The sequence below is a fragment of the Haliaeetus leucocephalus genome, unplaced genomic scaffold (assembly GCF_000737465.1).
Source record: "Haliaeetus leucocephalus isolate CR32 unplaced genomic scaffold, Haliaeetus_leucocephalus-4.0 Scaffold2, whole genome shotgun sequence".
Lineage (NCBI taxonomy): Eukaryota > Metazoa > Chordata > Aves > Accipitriformes > Accipitridae > Haliaeetus > Haliaeetus leucocephalus.
The window spans coordinates 16,814,717-16,832,249 of record NW_010972438.1 but is presented as its reverse complement, the minus strand read 5'-3'; positions in this window follow the sequence as shown (position 1 = coordinate 16,832,249).

Below are 17,533 nucleotides of genomic sequence, written 5' to 3'. Positions count from 1 at the left end.
GCCATTGGCGGAGGGGGCGGGGCTTCCGACCGAGGGCAGGGCCTGCAGGGCCGGGGAGCAGCTCGCCCCCGCGGAGCTGCTCGCCCCCGGGCCCCGGCGGTAAGGCCGGCTCTCCTCTCGCAGCCCGCTGTGGCTCCCAGATGCCGCTGGACGTCAATGATAAACAACGGCGTAGTGTCCTCCGGCTTGCCCCGTGCTAGGGCTGCGGCAGCTCGGCACGCGTCCCAGCCGAATGACCCCTGAGCTTCAGGCTCCGAAGCAGCCGGGGACGGGGGTGAATGGGTTCCCTCCCTCAGGCGCTGGACCAGCAGGTGCCACGGTGCTAGAAGAGGCACCGGCCGTGCGTCATGGCCCTGACCGCAAGGCCTGGCCGGTCGGGGCGGTGGGCAGAGCTGCTCTTCAGCGCTGGGGCCCTTCGCACCAAACCCGGAGAGGGTTTTGAGCAGCCGCGGGCGGGTTCCTGCAGGCCTGGCTCTGGGGCTGTTGCAACCTGGCAGAAACAGCTTGGCTTCTGCCCGCGTTGGGGCTTTCCCGCTGCCCAGCCGGAAGGAGAACCAGCCAGATACCTTGGCAGACACGCACAGCACTAGCCAACAAGGGGGAGCGCCAGGAGAGTTAAGAAAGAGTTAGACGTTTGTTTCATTCAAGGGTTTTGGGGCTTTGGCCAGACATTCTAGGATTGTTTGTCCTTACTTCAGCACCGTGCAGGCGTGGGGCATTCCCCACCAGCAGCCAGGAGGCTGTCCGCTTTCTTTTCCATCAGCTGGGCTTTATCACCCAGAGGGGAACTGCATTAACTAGTTGCTAAAGATGCGCAAAGCTTCAGCCAGCACAGGAGCACCATCAGCTCGCACACCCCTCTCCGCCCCAAGCAAAGATGTGCTTGGACGACTTGGGTCACAAGGCAGCTTCGCAGCCTGCTCCCACCTCATGATACCTTTGGCAGCGGGCCCTGTCCTGCGGCTCCCCCGCGGAGCATGTGGCATCATGGAGCGCCGGTGCTCAGTCTGCAGCCTTTGCTGCTTCTCAGACAACTCCTCAGGCCCCTGTTTCTTTTCAAGGAATGGGACCAAGCACAGTACCTGAGAGGAGCGAGCAGTCTTCCCCACCTCCTGCTCCCTCTTCGAGAGAGACATACTAGAAGAGACATAATTCCCATCCTCCTTTTCTTTCCCCTGTAGGAAAACAACCTTCACACCTCTCTCTTTGCACCAAGCTTTCTCCAGCCTCTTCAACCCTCTTAGCAGGGAAAGTTTGCTCTCCACTGGTACACCCAATGACCTGCCCGCCTGAGCCACCTCCAGGTGCAGCAACAAGCAGCGGTGGAGTTTGCTGCTGTCTCTCCTGATGTGGTTTCACATCCGTTTCCCATACGTCCCAACCCCCTTCGTCGGGGCTGTTTGCAGAGGCAGTTCCAGGCACTGCTTTTCACCGATGTGAAGCCAAAGACCTCAATTATGAACAGTAGTTTGAAATACTGTAATACTTGCCTTTCTTCAGCAGCTTCCTAGTGAGGATCTCGAGGCTTTCTGTAAACTGGAATTAGTCAAACCTCAGAGGCCCTCCTTGTATTTGGCATTACAGCTCTTTTGCAGCTGGAAGAAAATATTTCAGTTTGGTTACGTGTCTCGCCTGGAGCCATGCAGTGAATCACTGGCAGGAAGAGGAACAGAACTCAAAAGCCATTTAACTGCCAGCTCTGGCCATCAGGCACTTCTCTTTCCTCCACCCTTGAAGTTACTTATCCCAGCACACATTTAATACTTTACACATATGTTTTGCCATTACAACAGCAAACACTAAAATTTGGGTCTCATTTAACAGCTTCGTGCCTTCGCTCTGAAACAGTACATCGAGAAGAGCTGAGGCAGAAGGATGTGAAACGTGCTTTCTGGCAGGCTCCCCAGTTGTCCTCACCTGCTCAGCACTGCTCAGCCACGTCGCACACCGACCTCTGTCCTCTGATGGTGTCAGCCAGCCAGGCCAGCTCTCCAGCGGGGGTCCTGGGGGTCCGGTTATGGTGGACACTTGGTGTATTGGCTTTGTGTGGCAAGGTTTTGGTAGCGGGGAGGGGGGGGTTACAAGGGTGGCTTCTGTGAGAAGCTGCTAGAAGCTTCCCCTGTGTCTGACAGAGCCAATACCAGTCGGCTCTAAGACGGACCTGCTACCAGCCAAGGCCAAGCCCATCAGCGATAGTGATAGCGCCTCTGGGATAACATTTCTAAGAAGGAAAAAAAGTTGTGGGACAGAGAGAAACAGCAGCCAGAGAGAGGAGTGAGAACATGTAAGAGAAACAACCCTGCGGAGACCAAGGTCAGTGCAGAAGGAGGGGGAGGAGATGCTCCAGGCACCGGAGCAGAGATTCCCCTGCAGCCCATGGGGAAGACCATGGTGAGGCAGGCTGTCCCCCTGCAGCCCAGGAAGGTCCACGGTGGAGCAGATCTCCACCTGCAGCCCGGGGAGGACCCCACGCCAGAGCAGGTGGGTGCCCGAAGGAGGCTGTGACCCCATGGGAAGCCCGCGCTGGAGCAGGCTCCTGGCAGGACCTGCGGATCTGTGGAGAGAGGAGCCCACATTGGAGCAGGTTTTCTGGCAGGACTTGTGACCCCACAAGAGACCCACACTGGAGCAGCGTGCTCCTGAAGGACTCCACGCCATGGATGGGACCCACGCTGGAGCAGTTTGTGAAGAACTGTGGCCCATGGGAAGGACCCACGTTGGAGAAGTTCACGGAGGACTGTCTCCCGTGGGAGGGACCCCATGCTGGAGCAGGGGAAGAGTGGGATGAGTCCTGCCCCTGAAGAGGATGAAGGGGCAGAAATAACGCGTGATGAACTGACTGTAAATCCCCATCCCCCTGTGCTGCTGCGGGGGGTGTAGGTAGAGAATCCAGGAGTGAAGTTGTGCCCGGGAAGAAAGGAAGGATGGAGGGAAGGTGTTTTGAGATTTGGTTTTATTTCTCATTACCCTACTCTGGTTGATTGGTAATAAATTGAGTTAATTTTCCCCAAGTTGAGTCTGTTTTGCCCGTGATGGTAATTGGTGAGTCATCTCTCCTGTCCTTATCTCGACCCATGAGCCCTTTGTTATATTTTCTCTCCCGTGTCCAGCTGAGGAGGGGGGAGTGATAGAACGGCTTTGGTGGGCACCTGGCGTTCAGCCAGGGTCAACCCACTACACTTGGTCTCAGCAGACTTGTTTGGGCTGTGCTGGGCCCAACATGTCTCTGATGGGGTATGCAGATAAGCCCATTCTCATTTAAATTCTCTCTTAGTGGCAGACAGAAATGGAGGTGGGTTATGAGCCGGAGCAGAGGTGGGCAAGCTGGCCTTGCACAGTCCCACCTGCCAGACCCCGGGCAACATTTCTCCATCTACCTTAGCCGCTGTATGGAGGGACTCGGCTTCGTCCCAGCAGTAGCAGTCAGCGATGATGCTCAACAGGGCAGTCACCGCACCCCCCGCTCCAATGCTCCACATCGCCTCAGTGGGGCACGTGGCACCTGTGCCAGGGCACTCTGCTCAGCCTGTGGCCCAGACCCTGGCTTCCCAGTTCTGCTCTCACCTGCCAGACTCTCCATCCCCTGCTCCCGTGACCCAGCAAGATGTGCCATTGTCTTTCCTCTCTCAATTGCCCTGGGTCCCTTTATCTGCTGGAGAAGGTGAGCTGAGCTTCATGAAGTTCACTTTGGATGCCTGGTAAGCAGATAGATGTGGAAAGGATGCTTATTGCCTTGGCAACATGGCAAAACACAAACAACTCTGACTAACTCAGCATGGAAATACCCTCCCTAGAGGGGCAGGCAAGAGGCCAGAACAGAGCATGCAGCTCTGGGGAATTTCCATCAGCACTGACACAGACGGGCTCCACTCCAAAGTCCTTCCTGGCTGCCCGTAACATGGCAACTCCGCATTACCATTGATGAACCAAGACCCACATTTGGTCCCTTACAAATAAGGGAGATGGGCAGTTGTGGGAATAACTGGAAGGAAGGCAGCATAGGCACATGGAAAATGCTCACCTGGTGGGCAGGAGGCTGCCTGCAGAGGCAGAGCCGGAGGCCAGAGGCCGTTTCACAGAGAAGCCCAAAGCTACATTCCTCAGAGCAAGACGCATGACCAAATGGTGTGGTGGTCCCACACGCCCACACACTGTGACGTGCAGTTTGGCCCACGCCTGCCCCACGAGGCAGATGCCAGGTCCCAGGACCTGCGTGTCCCCGCTCCAGCCATCCTGCTGTCGGAGGATCTTCTCCCACCGCCCTGCCACCTGCCTGTGCTGCTGGAAACAGCTCGGAAACCTTCCCCGTTTTTATCACCTGCCCAATCCACCCCACAGCAGGAACTGGAGAAGTCCTCTCCAGAGGAAAGACACTGTGGAGGGCAGGGGCTGCGCTGGCAGAGCTCAGCAGGGCAGGGGGCAGGACTGGGCTGTGTGGTCAGGGTGAGGGCACGACGGGCTATTCGTGTGCTGCTTGGTCCAGCAAGCCAGGACCAGGCTGTGGCTCAGTATTTAAGCCAGGAAGGTTTCGGCTGCTGGCCCCCTGAAACGCAGGGTTAGTATCACTGGAAGGGTTAGGGTGCTGGGAGCAGGAGGTTCTCTGGAAATCATCGCCAAAGGCTACACAGGACAGCACCGGTTTATCCCTCCGCATAACAGCTTCCACTTTCTCATGTCCCACCATTGGCACTATAAACTTTTAATATTTGCCGCTGTGGAGCTTTATTGTACTGATCAATAAATTTCCTAAAATATTATTCATCTGTTGAAATGAAACCGCTGTCAATGGGAAAACCTTGATAGGAGACTAGGAAGGGCTCACACAGGCAAACACACACGTCCTGGCATCCTGTGAAAGCCACGCGTGTGAAAGGCAAACAGCGTGAGGAGCCTGGTGGCACTTCAGCCCTTCACCTTTTGGTGCCTCAGCTAATGCAAAAGAGGAGATACACTGAAGGATTAACTATCGATCCATTGTTTTGCCCTCAGATTTAAATTCATTTCTCACTGCATTCTTCTATGTTTCTTTCTCGTGACAGGAATTCAAGATTCACAGTGTTAAGGAGTAAGAAAAGGCATTTATGTCTTTTCAGACAAACTTAACGGTGTTAAGAAATATGCAAATTAGTCCTATGGTTAACTGTCTAATTAGGGCACAAATGCTAAATAGCAAACTATCTTCCTCCTGGATCTATTAGCAAAAATGATCTTGTAATTAAATGCAAAGTTTTTTAAGTTATGGAATGAACTTTTCAGGCAGGCACATAACCTTCCCTACTTCCTGCTTTCTGAGACCAGAAGGGTCGAGTTTAGATTCTCATCTTGTGTTCAGATCCCAGTCCTAAACCATACAAACTTGGGGTAGGATCCACTTGCTATATCAAAACTCAAGCCACAAAACCAAACCGAACGGACTGCAGTGATGGACAAAACACTCAGTAATGCCAGCACGGTGTCTTGAGCAGCAAAGACTTACAGCAGCAGAACAAGGAGGAATTTCCAGTTTGGACACCAGTCCTTTCCAGTCTGATGCATGGCATCCTATGATTTCACAATAAATTTACCATGTGTTACCGTTAAGATAACCAGGCTCCTTGTTCCTGTAAATAGCTTTTCCAAACACTTCCTTTGGAGAGATTGGGGTCAGTAGAAGGCTTGCAATCCATTTTTATTTAGAACTAGTGTGTACCTGTCTTTTCTTGTGTGTATACTGACTTCAGTCTCTGGTGAGTTTTATTAGTTTAGGGGGAAACATCTCATTACGGCTTTCATTTTGCTGGGATAAATAAATAAAAAAAACCCCTGTGTTCTTACAAATCACTTTCCATTCCCCTTTTCTACACCTATGCCATTTTGACTTAATATTTTAGAATAGGAATGCATAGAATTAGACAGATTACTCCAGGTATTTTGCCAGGCCCTTTGTCTTAATCCTGATTTCTGTCATGGGGAATTTCCATGGATACTACAAGCAAACTTTCGTGAAGTTATGGAAGAAAAACTTTTGTAGGTTGTAGCCTGTGAGCTTCTCCTTTTGCTATTGAAGCACTGAATAGCAGTTCAGAATTCTGCACCTCTGGTTACCAGCTATTTAGCGAGATACTAAGGTGGTTCTTATTTAACAAATTGTGATGGAACTTTCACCTCTTCCTTTCAGATGTCACATCACCTCTGGTAGCTACTGTGAATGATTAAGCAGTCATTCAGATTCCCCGCCCCAAGGCCAGCAATCGCATTTGTACATCACTTTGATTTTCTGTGAATAGCAGACCACTTACAAGTCTGGAGGAATGCATTATTCATCTTTGAACTCCCCTGAAAATCATTTAAAACCATTTATAGCTCCAGTTGTTTGGAACTGGGGTGCGCAACTTTGACTCATGACCAAACAGGTCTGGTCAAACTCCTCCCATGATGCCAGGCAGGGGCCAGTGCTCAGAAGGGATTTCTTCTCTGCAGGTGCATACTGTTCTCCTCAAATTGGTAGTAATGCTTCTCACAGATGTTTGTGTTCAATCCAGAGAGGAGTATCTCCCTTTACCTGTGCTCTGAATTTTGTACCTCCTACTGCAGTGTATCATGCACACATGAAGAACGGGGCTCTACACACCTCTTCCTGGTGGAAAATGTATTTTATAGGGACATTTGCATTGAAATATTAACTTAATTTCTCTTCCTGTGGCATGCCTTCAACTTTCATTGTCTTAGGGGCAATTGTGTACTTCCTTCTTCATCCTGAGGATGATCTTATATTGTCTTTGAGCTACAGAAGAATACAGATCTACAAACCAGGCTTCTCTGCCTTTTTTTTAACCTCTTTTCTTGTACATGAAGTCTAGATTAAGTTTAGATTTTTTTCTTGCTGAAATCATGAGCTATTTTACCCAGAGTGTTCTTCCACTTTCTCTCCAGACAGAAACAAGAAGGAAAGCACGAACATGCTACACTCTGTCTCTCTGAGTTTGCAAACTGTGCTTGCAAAAAGTGCTGGGTTTAATGCAGTCTTGTCAACAAGCTTATTCTCTACAGCGAGTGACACTTTAGACTGTCATCCAGCATTTTTAATGAGGGATCCCCTAACAAGCTTCAGGGATTTCAACAGGATTTTAAGAGCCTTACACAATTGCACTCTAACCAGAGAGGAGTTGATCCACAAAGCAAAGCAGCCCAGCAGTAATGACACCAACAGAGCTTTCATGTCAATGGTTCTCCTTTAGTTTTACAAGAGTGACTGCAGAAGGAAGAACAAACATCAACATTTGTCCCAACCTTAATTGCTAGCTTCAAAACCAGAAAATGAATTTCTTACAGCCATGTTGTGCTCCTGTTTTTAATGCACACATATCAATAGCGCTTTTATAAACCTCTCTAGCAGCTGTGTAAAGAATTACATTACAATGACAACTCCAAATTTAAAGTTGAAAGACATTTTTGTTTTAAGATTTTCATCTCCTTCCTGGCAAAAAAAATATCTTGAAAAAATACTTCACAAGCCTCTTCCAACTTCTGCAGGGAGCTGCTGTAAATCTGAGGAGGGAGAGCTCTTCCAAAAGGACTTTCAGAAGCCCTGATTATTTATATTCTCGTATTTCCCTTTTCTTACTACCTCATATTGCAGTGGACGCACCATTCATAATAAAAGCTATTAAACACAGGTGATTTTTTACATTATTGCACCTCTACCTGAGCCCCCCTCCCTCCTACAAGTGTCACTGCCTACTAGTGCACTACCACCCACCATGAGTGCACTTCTGCCCAGTTACTGACTTGCAGAGGTGGTGGAAACATCTCCCGCTGCACTCAAACCTCCAAGTTTTAAGCCCAATCTAGTTCCTCTCAGTTTACAACCAAGTCAGGCCAGGCCACCTGCAAGCAGAGCAGGGTGCGCCGTTCCCATTGCAATGATGGCTTCAGTTCAAACTGGACCGCGTCTAGGCCCACCACTGCAGCTCTGCTAGACAAGCATATTTACAAATGCCCCTGTAGAAGAGCTTGTCTCAGCTGACTTGCTGCTGTGGCTGCTCTTCTCCTTCCCTTGACTAGACAGCTTGAACTGCTAATACTGACATAGGCTTAACTTTGTAGCAACAGAGCACAGAAGTGCAAGTCTTGTCCCCAGTGATGCCAAGTATGCCATGGCGAGAAGGGAAACCATTTAAAGGGAGATCCAGGAATATTTTTAATCCTACAGTTTATTCAGCTATAATGCCAAATGTGATCTGCATCTGAATTTTGAGTGCAGAGCCCTACGTGCATGGGGGAGGAGACAGAAGAGAGTGTCACAACAAAGTGTTGCAGTGTTCATGTCTTTTTATTGCACTGTTTATTGCTGCTGTGGAAGAGAAGATAACTTATGAGAAACCCTTGCACTGAACCAGAACAGCAATGACTGCTAGAAATCGTATTGCCCTCCTCTGCATAATACAACTTCACCCTCCTTCCCTCCTTGGCTCAATCTCAGTGTCTTCATTTCCAGTGGGTAAAAGCACCCACACACAATTTCTCTGGCTCACTCTTAGGCAACAGCCATTTGATGCAGAGTCTGAGCCCCTCCAGATGCAGCTGATGTTGGTCCCAACTCTGCTTTAGGCAACGCATTGCCAGTGGGTAGATGGAGGTGATCCTTCCCCTTGACTCAGCACTGGCGAGGCCATACCTGGAGTGCTGGGTCCAGTTCTGGGCTCCCCAATACAAGAGAGACATGGACGTACTGGAGACAGTCCAGTGAAGGGCCACTAAAGTCATTAAAGGACTGGAGCATCTCTCCTATGAGGAGAGGCTGAGAGAGCTGGGACTGTTCAGACTGGAGAAGGCTCAGGGAGATCTTACCAATGTATATAAATACATGAAGGTAAGGTGCAAAAAGGATGGAGCCAGGTTCTTTTCAGTGGTACCCAGTGACAGGACAAGGGGCAATGGGCTTGAAACGAAACACAGGAGGTTTCCTTTCTGAACATCAAGAAACACTTTTTTACTGTGAGGGCGACCACATGCTGGCACAGGCTGCCCAGGGAGGTTGTGGAGTCTTCATCCTTGGAGATATTCAAAAGCCATCTGGACACAGTCCTGGAAAATCAGCTCTGGGTGACTCTGCAGGAGCAGGAGCATTGGACAAGATGACCTCCAGAAGTCCCTTCCCACCTCAACCAGCCTGTAATTCTGAACTGGACACCTCCATACAAGATACCTGCACTCCTGAGGGATGAGACCAGTAACAACAGCGAGACTCAAACAAGCTACTTCCCATCTAGCTGCATGAGGTGGGACTGGCATCAACTCAATGGGTTTTAGGTAGACCATGGATGTAGGGTATGGTGCAGCTGCGTTGGTTCCAGTTCAGTCATAAAAGCCCCTTCAGGCCAAAATTCTCTGTAGGCACCTATTCCTATTTTAGGCTAAGGTAACCCATGCCTCCGTTTCATCTCTGCTTTTCTACACTAGGAATCTAGACAACTAACTCAGGCACAGATATCTAAGGAAAATGGAGAGAATTCCACCCATTTTGGTGACTGCTGGAAAAAAATCTACCCGGGGTATACATCACGGCCCAGAATTGCTGGGTTTTGTTGCAGTCTCAATAGACAGAGCCAGAAAAGGGTAAGGACTGAGATGCAGCCCAGAGGAAAGAGAGAGAAGCAATGGTGGACAAATGTGTCATGGGTTGTCACAAGTATTTTGTGACACTTGAGTGCAAAAAAAGACTGAGCATAAGGGACCAATTGAGCAGAAAGCATGTAAACCACTAAAGCACATTTTCTGCTGAAAGTTGGCAGCTTTTCTGACCAGGCTATTTTTCAGAAACTGCTGCTGTCATCTGTGAAGTCAGAAATTGAGTTGAGGTGACTCTCCAAATAACAAAATGATATTTTGGCTCAACGTTGCATATTTTATCTTGGCTCTTGCAGGTAAATCGATTTCCCAAGATTTTAGAAGTTTATGAGGCAGTTCTGAGATTTAATTGGTCCTTGCTGCCATTTAGGGGTCAGTCTAGCCATGTCTGAGCTAGCCTCACAGAGTCCCTCTGAAGTTTTGAGAGAGCAGGAGAGTATTCAGCACTGGGATATGGTCCCCCTAAGAATATTGAAATGTTAGAGGTACACAGTGGTAGCAGTTAATTCAGAGCCGTTCACCACACACGTGACATCCAGTTTGCTCCCCCTTGCCCTGAGCACATCCCCTATGTTTTTCTGTTTACTCCATTACTAGCAAAGGTCCTATTTTTGCGAAGAAATGCAACACTGTGCCGAGGCTGGGGAGGGCCAGTGACACTCATCCCACAGGGACTTGTGCCAAAACTCAGAGAAGTCTAAAAGCAAGCCTTTTTTACATTTAACTATGAAATCTTTGCTCCTCCTGTATGAGAGGGGAAGTCTTATGCCTCTGCAGTATTTGTTTCTGCACCTTTTGCCTCTTGTCCAAAAAAAAAGGAGAACATAAAAGGATTGTATTAAATCCGTCACTGGGAAAAGACATTTTTTCCAGATAGATACAGCCCTTTACTGAGTTACTGAAGCTAAAATATTCTTCAAAAACACTCAGCGTGAAATGGAGAGATTAAGTCCCAAGTTTATACTTTGATTTTTCTTAGGGAGGTTTTTGTGCAACTCTGCATTAGTCTGAGCTGAGTTGCCTGGAACAAAGGCTCCTGTTGGTCCGAGTGATCAATTTTAAACTCTTCTCAAATTCAAGAGTTTAGCAAGGCTCTTTGTACAACCCCCACTTTCAATATGAACAATTTTAGGGGAAAACTTCCAGAAATTGCCATTCTGAGTTGCAAAAGCTTTGAATTCACAAACATTTCAGTGTGTCAGGGACAGTTCTCTGGCAAATTTGAGTGCTATTTTCCGGGAATAAGTGATTAAGTGAGCTGATGTGAGTCAGTCACTGCTGCACAAGACACACAAGATTTACCATTAATTCAGATCAGCTCAGAACCATTAGCACTAAGCTGATGCTGGTGCATCGACTGCGGTGGACAAAAGGCTGCTGATTTCTAGCACCAGTACCTTGGGAAAAGATGAACAGGATCTGGAGGACTGACTGGGGCTGAAAAGAGATTCCATTTCATATAGCGTTACCTCCTCATTTAGCCTTAGCCAAGTAACAATCCATCTTTCTTGGGCACAGAGCAACACACCAGAATCAGAACCACAACGAAGACAGTGTGTGCTCCTAAATCATCAGTTCAGGGTCTCACTACAATTTAAAATGAAGTCATCTGACATAAGGATTACCTCCATGGCTGGAGAAATAAAGCACAATATCCTGGGTAGGAAGACAGGCTGCCTTGATTTTCAATCTTTGTCACCTAACTGCTGTCAGAAGACAAGTGTGGTGGAAAACAGTCCACAAACATGTAACAGCCACCACTTTTTCTTACTTGCCTTTTCCAACGGCTAACGAATGAATGCACATGACTCGCAAGAATTGGGTCTGAGCCATATTTCTGAAGGCAGAAAGACCGCATAAAGACAGCCCCAGTATGAAGTAGAAAAAGACCTTTGTGGCAATTTGTATTTAGCAACGTCACCAGGAGCTTCTGACTCAGAGCCCCATTCTGCCCAGCTGTGCACTCAAACCACCACCCCCCCCCACCCCATACCTGCCAAACCAGCACGATTCAGCCCACTTGGAGCTCTGCCATGAGCAGCTGGACAAAAGACGACTGATGCAGCCATAAAACAACATCTAATGAAGAAATTCTTTTCATTTCAGGGTTGTAATTAAGCCATACTTTGTCACACTGCTACTGGCTGAGGCAGGAAGGCTACCGATGAGTTGTACCGGGAGAAATGGCAGATGGGATCAGGTTGTTATTACACTTCAGACCAGTCCACGTTGGCTTGAGTCAACCTCAGACCAGTTTAACCTAGCTTCTTCCTGGCCTGTTTCTGCTCCCTGGCAGGTATCCCAGATAAAAGGGCTGCTTGCATCCCTCAGACACAGAGAAGGGTGCTCTGTCTCTAGCTGTTAGTGGGAAGGTGTTGCATGGGCTGCAGTTTTCCAGGGCCTCTTGGTGCAATGGAGGGGGACATTGCTACAGCAACAAAACGTGCAAGACCCCACTGCCAAATGTGGGGAAGCTCCAAAGAGCTTCTCAGGCCTGCTGCTCTCACTGTCCCCTGAAGGCTAGTTATTGTGGTTTTCATTGTACAGGGACACAAAACACCCCATACATGCACTTAAAGCAAAAGATTGAGGCACTTTCAGGTTAGCGTCCACCTCCTGCAAGTCAGGCTTAACATCCTCCTTCGGTGGGCCACCTAGACAGCTTAACCAGCTCCCAGGTAGGCATCTCTGCTTGCTGAGCAGTTCAATGGTGAGCTGACAGCTCCCTCCTCTGTCAGAAAGCACTAAAAGCAGCCTAAAAACCTGTCCTAGTGTCACTTGTAGCAGGGGACCTGAATAACGGAGGGTATTATGCATTTTCTCTCATTTTTTGAATGTAGGTAGGGGGATTCTCCAGGACAGTTTCCTGGTGGTACAGGACCCTCCAGCCAAATGCACTGAGTGCTACTAAAGTTCTCATCCTGCCCTGCTGCAGCTGATTTGGGTGAGCCTTACAGCCAGCAGCAGGGCATGGCCAGGACTTCCTACCCCTTCCAGCTGTATAAGGACCTGCTAGGTGTCCTGCTCTGGTCCTTCTGCGATTTGGCTTCTCCAGAGTGTAGCAGCAGACGGCAGGAAGGGAACAGAGCAGAGGCACTGTCCCACTCAGGCAAGACTGGAGGTTCCTGTAGGTCACTAGCAGGTCTGTCCTTGCTGCTCGGCTACAGCATGTTTCACGCTGAGGGGGTATCCATTACTGCTTCCCTTCCACATGTAAGAAAAACAGCGGATTCACTAAGCATTTAATGGCAGGCTGAAATCACATATGAAAATTTAGTCCCAGTAGGATGTTATCCCTGCTGCGTTCCCTCTGCTGACAAGCCAGCCTGGGATATAAGCAGAGTGGTACATGTGCCGTACCTTTGTGCCTCAAGCAGAATTTAAGTCTAAGGGCTTTTTTGCTGGTTCTTGAAACAAAACTGGAAAGGGGGGGGAGGCCTTAAGAGAAAAACAGGTTTTGAAATACTAGCAAAATGGTGGGGAAATTTAATTATTTCAGGATCCAGTTGCATTAATATATTCTGTTCAGTTTACCCTCTAAAACTAAGGGAAACTGGTTTTATTTCACTTTCAGTATAATTCACTAGAGCTCTTCCAAATACTTCTAAATTCAGAAAACAGGAAGAAACCAATCAGATTATCTTAAACTGCACAAAAAGACTTAATATTAAATGCCTTACTGTACAATTGAAATCTTCTATTCCCTTTCTAGTCTGTATTCTAATGTTTTACAAAGCATTAAAATTTCTGTATAGTAGATTTATTGGTGGATCCTACTAAACATCTCTGAATTTTGTCCGTTCTGCTCCATTTAAAAACTCAAAAGTTCTGGATAAATTTGGTCTTCGAGCATAAACTGAACTTCACTGGTCTTGCCTGCTGCCTGCTAGCCAAACTGTAGATTTTTCTGATAGGGTTTTTAATTCAATTAAGTCTCTCCACACATACAAGGTAACTTACTTTCATTGAATTTTCTTGCCATAGCAGCTACTGTGCACTTAAAGCCAGCCGAATGCCATGTACAAGCTTAAAGCAAAGGTGCTATGTTGGCATGAAGGAAGCTAAATAATTGTGAATTGAAATTCAAAGCAGCTTTCAGCTGAGATACAAGTTAAAAGAATCATGCAGGAAATGACTTGCAACAAAGAGAATGATAGTGAAATACAGAAAAGGTTTTCAGAACTGCAGGTAGAGCTGCTTGTGCCCTATTTGTGGGAGAGAGGAAGGCGGGTCACGCTAGGATTAAGGGATGAGCTTGTGAAAGTCACTGCTGTCTGGTGCTGTCACGCCCCAGAGCCAGCCAGGGTCTCTAAGAGGTACAGGCTTCTGGATACATGTTCCCAGGTAGGGATACGAGGTAAACTTTCGGTTCAGTTAATAAATCACCTTCACATGAGGAGAGCAGGAGGATCCCACACTTGGACAGGGAGTACGGAACATGAAGACTTCTGGTCACTTCACTGTAGGATTTTAAGCAGTGCTTGCTGCATCTGGGGAGGCAGGGGATAAGCTTCGAGACCCAAGCTGTTCTTAGAAGGTCTGTGTTCCCCTGAACCTCGATGGTTTCTGTACCAGGGTTCCTCTCAGTGGGAATACAGAGCTGCTTTCTCCACCAGCAGTCCTGCAACAGAGCTTGCTGCTCCTTGGGCCAGGGAAGCCTGACTAATGCCATCTAGGAGGTGCCTATGCCACAATCAAACCTGTGCCAGTGTCATACACTCCAGCTGCATTGAGCTGGGGCTCGTAGGCTTCATTTCTCCAGCCATGGCTGAAAGCCTGTGTTTGACTAGAGGCTAGCAACTTTTTGGAACCTCTGGTCCCCCTCTGCAAATCAGAAGCTTTCGATTTCTCTCTCCCTGTGGAAAGGTAGTTTCCTGTTCTGCAAAAAATCCCCTGTCCTGCGCACTGCAGTTCCCCTCCTTGTCAGGGCTATTGTGACAGCAACACTGATCAACACAGCACCCATGGGTCCATCTGTGGAGAGACACTAGTGAGTTAATTGCTACAGAACAGGGCAGGAAGATGCTGAAGGGCTGGCTTTCAAGGTGGCCACTTCCTTTAGGACTTCGGACAGGAGACTTGCCCTTCAGGCTTCTTTATCTGCAAGACAGGTCAAAAACTAACTTCATGAAGGCCTGCGCTTGGCCTAAATGCTGTGTAGACTAGGGAGAGAGGAAGAGTGATGTCGTAAATGGAAGAAATAGATCTCCTTTTGGTTTGGACTCTACTGCTGTTTTTTTTTTTTTTTTTATACTGGCACCATTGGGTGAGTTCCCATTTGCTTAAAAATTAGGCCACATGTGAGGAACCTGGGAAGACACTTCACATGTTTGAAGTGGCTTGACCTGCTAATTTTCATCCTTTATGAATCTGAGCAGCCTAGGTTCAGATGAAAGTTCTTGACTTTAAGAGAAACTGGATATCCAAAAGTTTGGAAAGGTAAGTTGTTGGGGATTTTGTTTGGGTTTTTTTAGAACAAAACACACACCCCACCACCATACAAATACATTTTTACTGGTGTAGACAGATGCTTCATGCTGCTCAGCTTACAGTTCTAAAGCAAATACAACATTGACATACCATCATATTATGTTAGTAAGCATGTCTGGAAACATGTCTGGGAACGGTATCTAGAAAAAACTTATAAAAGCAAATTACAATACAATTAACTGGGCTGGGTAAGTTATGGAAGGACTTGTGCTAAATAATGTCATGCTGTGGTGTTAGAAGTAAGCTCTCATAGTTTCCTGGCACAGAAACTAGGTTCACTCTTCAATCAAGTGTGTAGCTCAACTAAAAATATAACCTGCATTACACTCCCTAAGAAAAAAAAAAACCAAAACCAAAAAACTTTATGAGCTACTGCTTCCTATTATTTCCTCTCAGTTTTTGTTGTTATTTTTTCTGATAGCTGTAAACACACTTGAGACTACCTGACTTAAGTGGAATTGATTGCAAAAGTTATCTCTGCAATAAAAACATCTGCAAAAGATATTCTGGGATGTTTCAGCTGTTCCTGGCTATCCGTTAAGAAACCTTTTTCCCCCCTGTATGGACTCTTATCTTGGTAAAAAGTAAACTGGGGGGAAACCAACAACAAATTACATTTATGACCAAACTAATTGTTTCAGAATATGTTGCTTTAACTCATAAACAAAGTCTCCACACGTTATGTGGAAGGAGCTGCACTTCCCTACTACCTTCTCATCCCTGAAGCCGAGACCTAGTGGGGTCCTGGCCATAACATGGAAGTCAGGATGAAGACCTTGTTTTGAACCATGACACATACTTGAGACAAAGATAAAAGAACATGTGGCAAGTTAGCACTACAGACACCTTCAAAAAGTGTGGTTTACAGAGAGAATTAGACTGAGGATCCTCATAGCTCATAGTAGAGCTTGTTGCCTACCATATTCATTAAAATCAAAGCTCTTGATCCATTAAAAGCTACCTGTTTACCAAATTGGAAAAAAGCAGCTCCTGAAGCACTTTGATTAACATGATGCCCACTTGAATAGCACTTACCTGAGAGAACAGGCCCTGGGGCCATAGCCCCATCCAAATAGCTCTCTGCCTTGGGCAAGGAGATACTGCCCTAGGAAACGGAGCACACACATACTGTGATCAAAACACCTGACTGTTTTGTAAACAAAGGCCAAACTTTCCAATGGACCATGAAAAGAAAAAGTAGTAGGCCACAAGGATCTCTACTGGACAGCAAGAATAAAAAAAAAGATTATGAAAAGAACTTATAACTGATTTGTGGTTAGAGCCCCACCAAGCTGGTGTCCAAACCACATAGGTAATTTCGCTACTGACTTCAGACAAACGAACTTCTGTCTCAATGTTCCTATAACGTTAGAGGTGGAGGCACACCCATCACCCCACAGGACAAATTATCACAGGCCCTCATGACCACGCACACTGTCAGCTGTCCATCAAGAATCAGTACCAAGCTGCATACATTAAAACCATTTATCACTTTGTATGAAGTGTTTGATTAAAAAAAGTCAGCTTCCTTGAAAGAGTTCACAGAGCAAGCTAGTCCCAGAGACATGCTTACTGACAGGGGTTAAGCAGCTCCTTCCTCTATGGACACCAGAGAAGACCATAAAAAGGTCAGTCTAAAGTTAGCTGGCAACACGAATGCTGTCAAATGAGGGAATGGGGGTGGGAAGAGGCACGCACCTATTAACAGGATCACATACCAGGATTGGCACAGCACCCAGTTTCCCTTAAGGGAACCCGGATTAAATAGACTATGCCCAAACGCCAGCTAAAGGCTACCATGCCTGTTGCACAAGGGAACCTCAAGAGAAGCACAGAGGCTGACTGTCATCAACCCCCTCCATACGCAAATTCCCTTTTCAGTGAAGCGATGCCCAAGTGCCCCTAAGCAGTACCGTTCCTCCAGGACACAAAGGCGGCACTGCATCCCGAGATAACGGCAATCCTTGCCATCAGGCACACCAGAGACGTGCTCAGAAGATCCTGGCAGTGAGACGTGGCACAGAGTCCGACCCTCCTAGCTCTCTCCTGCGCTGCCTGCCAGCTCCTCGGCTTCCTCCAGCTCGCTCCGTTTTTCTTAACGGCTCGACTGGAAGAAACAGGGAACCAACTCCCAGCCCAAAGAGGCTCATCTGAAAGGCCCGAGACAAACAGGGCGCCCTGACACAACAACTCCCCACCGCAGCCGCCTCCCCCCCGGCCTAGTGAGACCAGCCGGGGAGCCGTGCCCAGCAGCCCGCTTTCCAACACCGGTGGCTCCCCCACGGGCCACGCACTGCCGGGGCCGAAGGAGCCCCGCAGCTCAGCCGGCTCGAAGATAAGCCGAGGAAGCACACGCACACCCCCCCCTCCTCCGCCGGGGAAGGCCTCAGGGCGTCCGCTGAGACCACCCTCGGCCGCGGGGAGGGAGCGGGCA